Below are 8,445 nucleotides of genomic sequence, written 5' to 3' on the forward strand. Positions count from 1 at the left end.
GTTGTGGTGGGCACCTGTGGTCCCAGCTACTCGGGAGGCTGAGGCAAGAGAATCACCTAAGCCCAGGAGTTGGAGGTTGCTGTGAGCTATGACGCCACTGCACTCTACCAAGGGGGACAAAGTGAGACTCTTGTCTCTAGAAAATAAAAAAATAAAAAAAAAAACTTATCAGTTACAAAAACAAATCTTTCAGGTGTTATAATCCTTTTTAAAGACATCTTCTACCATATTTAATAAGTACTCTTTATTTAAAGATAAATGAATACAAGGTTTGCTCTTATGTTGACCCAGGAATTCTGTTAATGTTGTGAAATCCAAGGTAGATCTTTGAGAATATCAAAATGGTTTGAAATTATTTTGTCTTATTAAGGATGTCAATATTTAGGTCAGGTGAGGTGGCTCAAACTCATAATCCTAGCACTCTGGGAGGCCAAGGTGGGCAGACAACTTGAACTTAGAGGAGTTCAAGACCAGACTGAGCAAGAACCCCCGTCTCTACTAAAATAGAATCATAGCTGGGCATTGTGGCTGGGGCCTCTAGTCCCAGCTAGTTGAGAAACTGAGGCATAATGATCATTTGACCCAAGAGGTTGATGTTGCTATGAGCTATAATGATGCCAGGTCACTCTACCCTGGGCGATAGAGTCTCTGTCTCAAAAAAAAGAAAGAAAGAGGGTGGCTCTTTGTGACTCAGTGAGTAGGGTGCTGGCCCCATAAACTGAGGGTGCCCAGTTTGAACCCAGCCCCGGCCAAACCGCAACAAAAAAAATAGCTGGGCATTGTGGTAGGCACCTGTGGTCCCAGCTACTTGGGAGGCGGAGGCAAGAGAATTGGTTAAGCCCAGGAGTTTGAGGTTACTGTGAGCTGTGACGCCATGACACTCTACCAAGGGTGACATAATGAGATTCTATCTCAAAAAAAAAAATCAGAAAGAAAGAAAAAAAATGGCATCTCAACTAAAATAGCGTGCTTAAAGAAGCCATACACAAACAAGTAGATGTATATTGTATCCTATTTATGTAAAGTTTAAAAAAAAAAAGGCAAAACTACTCCTTGGTGATAGAACTCAAGATAGTAAAAACCTTTGGGAAAGCAGCAACTGGAAAAGGACTTGAGAGGCTTCTGGGATGTTAAGAATCTATTCCTCGTTGTAGGTGCTGCTTACACAGAGAAAATTCATCAAACTCTATACCATTATTTACCTACTTTTCTATATGTAATGGTCTACTTTAACTAAAATTTTGCCTTTTAAAAAGTACGTCTTTTCAGGCGGCACCTGTGGCTCAGTGAGTAGGGGGCCGGCCCCATATACCAAGGGTGGTGGGTTCAAACCCGGCCCTGGCTAAATGGCAACAAAAAATAAATAAATAAATAAAAAGTATGTATTTTCATCTTCAGGTTGGGGTAGAAAAATAATCTTACTTTATTGCCCTCGGTAGAGTGCCGTAGTAGCACAGCTCACAGCAACTTCCAACTCTTAGGCTTAGGGGATTCTCTTACCTCAGCCTCCTAAGTAGCTGAGACTACATGCACCCATCATAATGCCCAGCTATTTTTTGTTGCAGTTTGGCTAGGGCCAGGTTCAAACCCGCCACCTTAAGTATACGGGGCCAGGGCCCTACTCACTGAGCCACAGGTGCCACCCTATATATAAAATTTTAAAGTATACAGTAAAGCACCTGTCCCAAATCCTGGTAACTCAGTCATCCAATTTACTCCTCAAAAGAACCGATACTAACAGTTTCTTATGAAGTAAATTAATAGTTTCTTAGAGTTATTACAGGAAAATCCTAAAATATGTTCACTCGCCCACAATGTAAACAGTAACACATTCTAAGCACTGTTCTATGACTTTTTTCATTAACATTATAGCTTAGAGATTTTTTCCACAGCAATATATAAAGTATCTTCATTTTTTAATAGCTATATAATATTTATTCTTTTCTATGAATATATACTAATTTAGTTAAGTAATTCTATACTCATGGACATTTAGGTTGTTTCCAAATTGCTAAATTAATTTAACTAATTCTATACTGACAGACATTTAGGCTGTTTCCAAATTGCTAAATTAATTTTAATTAAAAAAACTTTGTATGTTAGAAACAAACATGTAGGAGCCTATCAGGACCTTTTAGATAAGGTAACTTTAAACTCTAGCTCCAATAATATACAAATGCAGGAAAAGTCCCGAGCCATCCAGTCATTTTTAAGAGGAAAAGATGGAGATTTATCATAAAATTGAGATCACAAACATGCTCCCCTCGGGAAAAAAAAAAGTCACAAAAACAACTTTGTCATGTGTTTCAATGTACATGGGCCACTGACATTACTTTAAATATATTAAAATGTTACATTCAAAAGGATAAAAACAATCGATGAGGGCTTAGTTATATTCTCATTTTCTAGGTGACACAGTATAAGTTAAGAACTTATGCTCCATTGATGAGGCTAAGGCAGGAGAATCTCTTGAGCCCAGGAATTCAAGACTAGCCTGGGCAACATAAGAAGAAGCCGTTTCTATGGAAAAATTTAAAAAGAAGAGGAAAATTAGCCAGGTGTGGCAATATGCACCTGTAGTTCTAGCTACTAGGGAGGCTGAGGCGAGAAAATTGCTTGAGCCCAGGAGTTCAAGGCAGCAGTGAACTATATAATCACGCTGCCATGGCACTCTGACCTGGGTGACAAAGCAAGACCCTGATTCAAAAAAAAAAAAAAGAAAAAAGAAAAAGAAAAAAAGGAAGAAGTAGTAGTTATGTTTCATTGATTCCCAAAAATGGAATAAAAATTATGAAGCTGTAAAGGATAAACATATTGTATTAAAGACTACATTCTGTAGTAGCATTAAAAGACAAAAGGAATCACCCAACACTGTATATCTTTATTTAATGGAGCTAAGAACCATAACACTCAGATGCCACGTCACAGTAAAGACCAAGAAATCAGGCTATGGAGTCATTCTTTTCTATTTCTGTTCTCTCTCAACAATCACTCCTCACCATATAATCATTTATTAAGGAACTGACAGAAGAAACCAGCTATCTGCTAGGCCATCTGACTTTAGTGAACTGGGAAAAATAATAGATTTTTTTTTTTAAAGCACCTCTACCATGGGGAAAAACATGTAATTCAATAATCTAAATTGTGTTTGTTTAGTCATTCTGAACTCATACAGCATTAGTGCTGTTTATTGTTATATATTCTGGCCAAGATTAAGTTTTTTAAAGTGTACTACAAAATCCAAGACATGTCACCATTATTTACCAATCCCTTCTTTATCAACAATCTAATACTAGTGACTGATTCCACTGATGGGCAAGCCCTGTATACAGCTCAATAACAAAAGAAAACAAGCATTAGCAGATTCCCTTGAGGTAAATCCTAATGCATCACTGATGTGTCTACCTTATCTGAAGTCTCTACATAACTCTTTTAGGCTCACAGACTTTATCACAATGCTATCCTGCAAAAATGACAGAACAATTTAATTCTATAGTAATGCAAGAAATCCTATTTTAAAAGCCATATGCACTAAATAAAACATGGCCTTGACTGAATCTACTTTTCAAAGTAATCAATCTCTTGAACTATGTTTTTTAGAATGAAAAAAAGAGAATGTCATATTTTTACCACAAAACTTTTATGGCTAAAAAGAAGGGATGGAACTACACACACAATCTATAGGACTAAAGCACAGAGTTCATAAAGTTTGACAGGTAAAGAGGCCTTAACACTTTTTTCCTTCCCCCACCAAAGTAAAATCATGTAAGGCACTCAAACCTATGCCCCCATTAGCAGTTTATGATCAAAACTTTGGAAAAGTATTGAGAATTTTATAAAAGAAAATGTTCATAAGTATTTCAAAAAAACAAACATAACTGCTACGTAAACAGATTAACATAAGCAAGGGACATCTCCCTACTGATTCTACCAAGCACTTTATGGTTTGCAATACCATCCATGAAAATTTGTACAAAGCTTTGCACATGATTCAACTCTGGACACAGAACTCACTGAGATACATTAATGTCCTAAAACACCCCTTTCACCACATAAGCTTTGAATAGGCTCAAAACAAGTACAGCCTGTGTATAACACTGTAGAATTGGAACTAGGTTTTATTGTCTCCACTGAGTTCAACCAGCCACAGAGCAACAGATGAAAGATCCAGTAAGTACACTGCACCTGCAAGACTTAGGTATGCTCCAAGTCAAATATTTGCAATTTTTTCATCCCAAATCTGCACAAATGAAAGAATGCAGATCTCAGTGCCAGACCTCTAAATCTCGTCATAAGCCAAACGATCTGTAGTTTCACTCTGATATGCCCTGTATCCTATTATTTATTGAATCCCTCATATGCCAGGAACTGTGCTAGGAGCTTGCATACATTATCTGTAATCCTAACAAATCCCATTATGCTGATGAAGAAACTGAGGCCAAAGAGGTGAAGGTAACTTGCTCAAAGCCACAAAGCCAGTAAATGGCAAAGCTGGGGTTTAAACCTAGTTCTGCCTGGCTCCAAGAACTAGTTCCCTGATACTTCTCTAGCAAATTACTAACTGCAACATCAGTTCACCTCTATCAAAGTGAATTCAAGTGCTAATTATATGAAACAAGAGCTGAGAAAAATATCATACCTAAAATGGTAGCACAAGACTCAAGAGTTCCCAATGAGAAGATGCAATTACCTCCTTTAGAATAACTAATTCAAAGGCTATGGTTCAAAATACAAGACAATCCACTTTTATTTATCTTTTTGGTTGTCTCTCAACTGACTTTTTAGAACAAGGGAAATGAAACTAGAGACTATATGCATAATTTGGGTAAAATTATCTAAAAGCCTTGAGAAAAGAGGTGACTTCTTTTGTTAACATTTCATGTTATAGTTTACTTCTTCAGCAGTCTTCAGACTTTCAAAAACGAAATCACATCAGTGGCATTACTATCAACTTTTTTTCTACGAACTTTTAAAGTATTTTCTTACCACACTACAAGATTACTTCCCATACTTAGAGCAGAAATGGAAACAGCTCTGGGTGTCACGAATCAGATCTTGAGGCCGCAGTTGCAGAAAGTAGGTGCTGTTTCCCTTGAGTAGGAGCTGCTGATCTGAAATCTCCTAAGGGAAGGGTGTCTGAGGAAGAGTGTTGAAGAAACTAAAGCAAGCTGTTTGTATTAATGAGAGTGAGCTGCTGGCCCCACTACTCCTTAAGTGTTTCACTGCTATGCAATTGTTTTCCAGCTTCCAAGTTTGAATCTGGCAGGGAGAGAATACTGTTCTCACAGCCATATGTGTTATATGATCAGCTTCTCTATGGTGTGTGAGTGTTTAACTAGGTAAATGGCTGGTTAGAAGAGGTTCTGCAATACTAAACCAAGGAAACAAACTGTCCCCTGAGATTTTAATGGTCTGTCATTATACTATGTTAACAAAGAAAAGTAACATACAGTATTTTCAACTTTGAAATGGTTTAGGATAGACAAATAATTTCCCATAGTAAAACTTCAACTATAACATGAACAAAAAAATAAAACCTGTAGTATAAGCCACTTTAAGAATGTTTATTAGCTAATAAAATTGCAATATTTGCAGCCTCAGTATGCTTTCAAACTTCATAGGGCACACTGTGTAATTATTAGAATAAATACTATTTTTCAGGTTCTACACTGTTCCTCCTTTCAAACTGCCGATTGATACCATAAATTCCTTAGCCTCTCAGAACCCCAAATGCAAAGTCTTTAAAAGTCTCAACGGATCCTTTAAGTGAAAAATATTATCAGAATCCTAAGCTCCTAGAGAGCTGGGAACTGTGCTTACTTAATGTCAATGCCTATCACAACATTATCATAAACTAGAATAACTGTCTCTTGATTAAAATATGTATGATCAAAAGGCAAAAGATGGGTGAAAAGTAATTTAAACGAAAATAGATATTTGCTACTTGTTTACTGGCAGAACAGTGCAAACTGCATCCTTATTTCTAGATTCTGTGAAGACTGAATTCCCTAACTATAATTAAAATCTCTCCATTAAAACAAAAATTTTAAATCGATGCTTTTTTTTTTTTTGAGACAGAGCCTCAAGCTGTCCCCCTGGGCAGAGTGCCATGGCATTATAGCTCACAGCAACCTCCAACTCCTGGGCTCAAGCGAGTCTCCTGCCTCCGCCTCCCAAGTAGCTGGGACCACAGGCGCCCGCCACAACGCCCGGCCATTTTTTGGTTGCAGCCATCATCGTTGTTTGGCGGGTCCGGGCTGGGGATTCGAACCCGACAGCTCAGGTGTACGTGGCTGGCGCCTTAGCCGGTTGAGCCACAGGCGCCGAGCCAAATCGATGCTTTTGATAGCACCATTACCATTAGGAAAGATAGGAAATTATAGTTAATAATGTTTTAAAAACCTTTTTCATGGAGCAGGAACATCACTATGGGAATTATAGTCTTAAGAGATCACATCAACTTCAACCAACACATAGAGATTCTGTACAGGCATAAAATAGATCTCAGACTTTGCTGTTGAAATTCGCTACATTTAGAATACAGTGACAGGAAGATACATTATCAATTGGTCAAATTTAAACAAGTTATTTTGACTTTAGTTTTAATTTTTTCTGAAAGATACATCTCCTTTTCACAAGTCAGGGAAACTGATACTTTACAAATATTTAACTCACTCTAATAAACAATACACAGGGTTACATACAGAAACTATTTTGCTGTTTATTGCTCAGGGCCAAAGTAACTCTAACCCTTAAGGAAAAAAAGAAACTGAAGTTCCTTTCACTTTTGCATAATACAGATCTTAACCTGAAGTCCTGCACCCAGCTTCAAGTTGTCTCTAGTTGCATGCAAAATGTGCCTACTGCACTAAGAGGGCTCCAATGGCTTTCATAACCCCAAAGAAAGGTTAGGAACCACTGAAGTAGGCATTTCCAAGATCACTAAAACTTAGTGCCCAACACTGTAAACAAAATTATTCTAAAGATAGTGTATATCTGAACACATGCGCGCAGGAGTAATATAAAGAACCAAGCTGCCTGCCAGCACTGACAATCACAGTGCCATGCACGACTCACAAAACAGCCCCACTCCAGAACATCACCTGAATTCAGCTCAGACACCACACATTCCAGCAACAGCAGCTCTTCATTCCCTAAGCACTCACATGTTGTCAACAAAGCATGTGCTAGTTGCCATTCCCAGAACAATACTAGCCTGGCTATCCTCTGGAAAAAAAATACACATTCTTCCTCAAATACTATTTATATATTATGCCTTGATCATAGATGTTAAACATTCCCACATTCCCACACAACATACCTATCTAATTAACTGGGAAAAAAGCACCACTCAGGTGTTACTGAGTGTCTACAGGAAATGTACATAAGTGAAAGACTATGATAATGATGCATTAACACAGGGACAATCAAAGGCAGATTCACGCACGAACATCCTGAGAACAGGGTTGTGAAAAGCACCCTTCTCCAAAGGCAAAAACACGTTCCTTTGATTGGCACAAGCCATTTCTGACAATGGCTCCTCGGTGACAGGGACTGCACAGCAATCAGGAAGTGTGTGTGGGGAGGGGGGGGAGAGCACACACTAGATGTGATCAAAGCTGGACCTCTTCAAAAAACAGCATATGGGATCTTAAATTCTTAAGACAGACTTCGAGGTGAGGCAGGGGCATTTATCATTTCTACAGGAAACATTTCTCGACAATGAACGTGTTATGTGGAGATGTAACGGGGAGGGGGGGGTGTACCTTTGGTGTCTCCGACCTAAGAATCTTCAGCAGAGCCTGATTGGAGGGGAGGAGGAGGTGGGGGTGGAGAAAGGTCTGCATTACCCACTGGGGTGAGCGTGGGGCTGCTGGTGGCGGGTGTACATCAGATGCGTTTTATCTCCTGGCGGCACAATACTCCCGGGGGTTGGAGGTTTGGGCGCAACCGCAGGGCGGGGGAGGCAATGGGTGCAAGCCACCAGCTGCAGGGCAGGAGAACGCTCGCAGGAGGACCAATGCAAACCTCCCCTCAGCCCGCTAATCGTGCCACCCCAATCTCCCCTCGGGCCTCAGGGCGAGAGGACTTGCTGCAAAACTACAGCCAAGCCCGAGTCCGGGACGGAGGGAGCGAAAGGGCAGGAGCCGGGTGCCCCCAGCCCAAACTGGGTGCCAGATGAGCGCTGCGCCCCGGGCCTCTCCGCCAGATGGGGGCTGCTCCGGCCTAGTGCACGCAGCTGCCTCGGCGAAGGGTTAAGCCGGCCCCCAGAGCCCGGGCCGGCCCGGCGGGCGGCGCAGAGGAAGGACTGCTGCTGCCAGGGGCGCCGCCGCTACGGTGGCGTGTGCGTGGGGGAAGGGGCCCCTACTCACCCGGGCCGGCCGCCTCCGCCTCCGCCGCCTCGACCGCAGCCTCGGCGGTCCATCCCTGCGGCGGGGGGCCTGT

The 8,445-nt window shown here is 40.7% G+C and overlaps 1 protein-coding gene across 1 annotated transcript in view; it reads right to left on the reverse strand.

Annotated features, from left to right (window-relative positions):
* ZNF652 (zinc finger protein 652) overlaps nt 1-8,439 on the reverse strand; it is a 60,099-nt gene extending 51,660 nt beyond the window's left edge. The window contains exon 1 of the mRNA XM_023511266.1: nt 8,373-8,439. The gene's annotated coding sequence lies outside the window, so the exon portion shown is untranslated. The remainder of the gene's footprint in view (nt 1-8,372) is intronic.
* Nucleotides 8,440-8,445: the final 6 nt, after the last annotated feature.

The sequence above is a fragment of the Otolemur garnettii genome, unplaced genomic scaffold (assembly GCF_000181295.1).
Source record: "Otolemur garnettii isolate 467f Iridium unplaced genomic scaffold, OtoGar3 scaffold00018, whole genome shotgun sequence".
In the NCBI taxonomy this organism is placed as follows: Eukaryota; Metazoa; Chordata; class Mammalia; order Primates; family Galagidae; genus Otolemur; species Otolemur garnettii.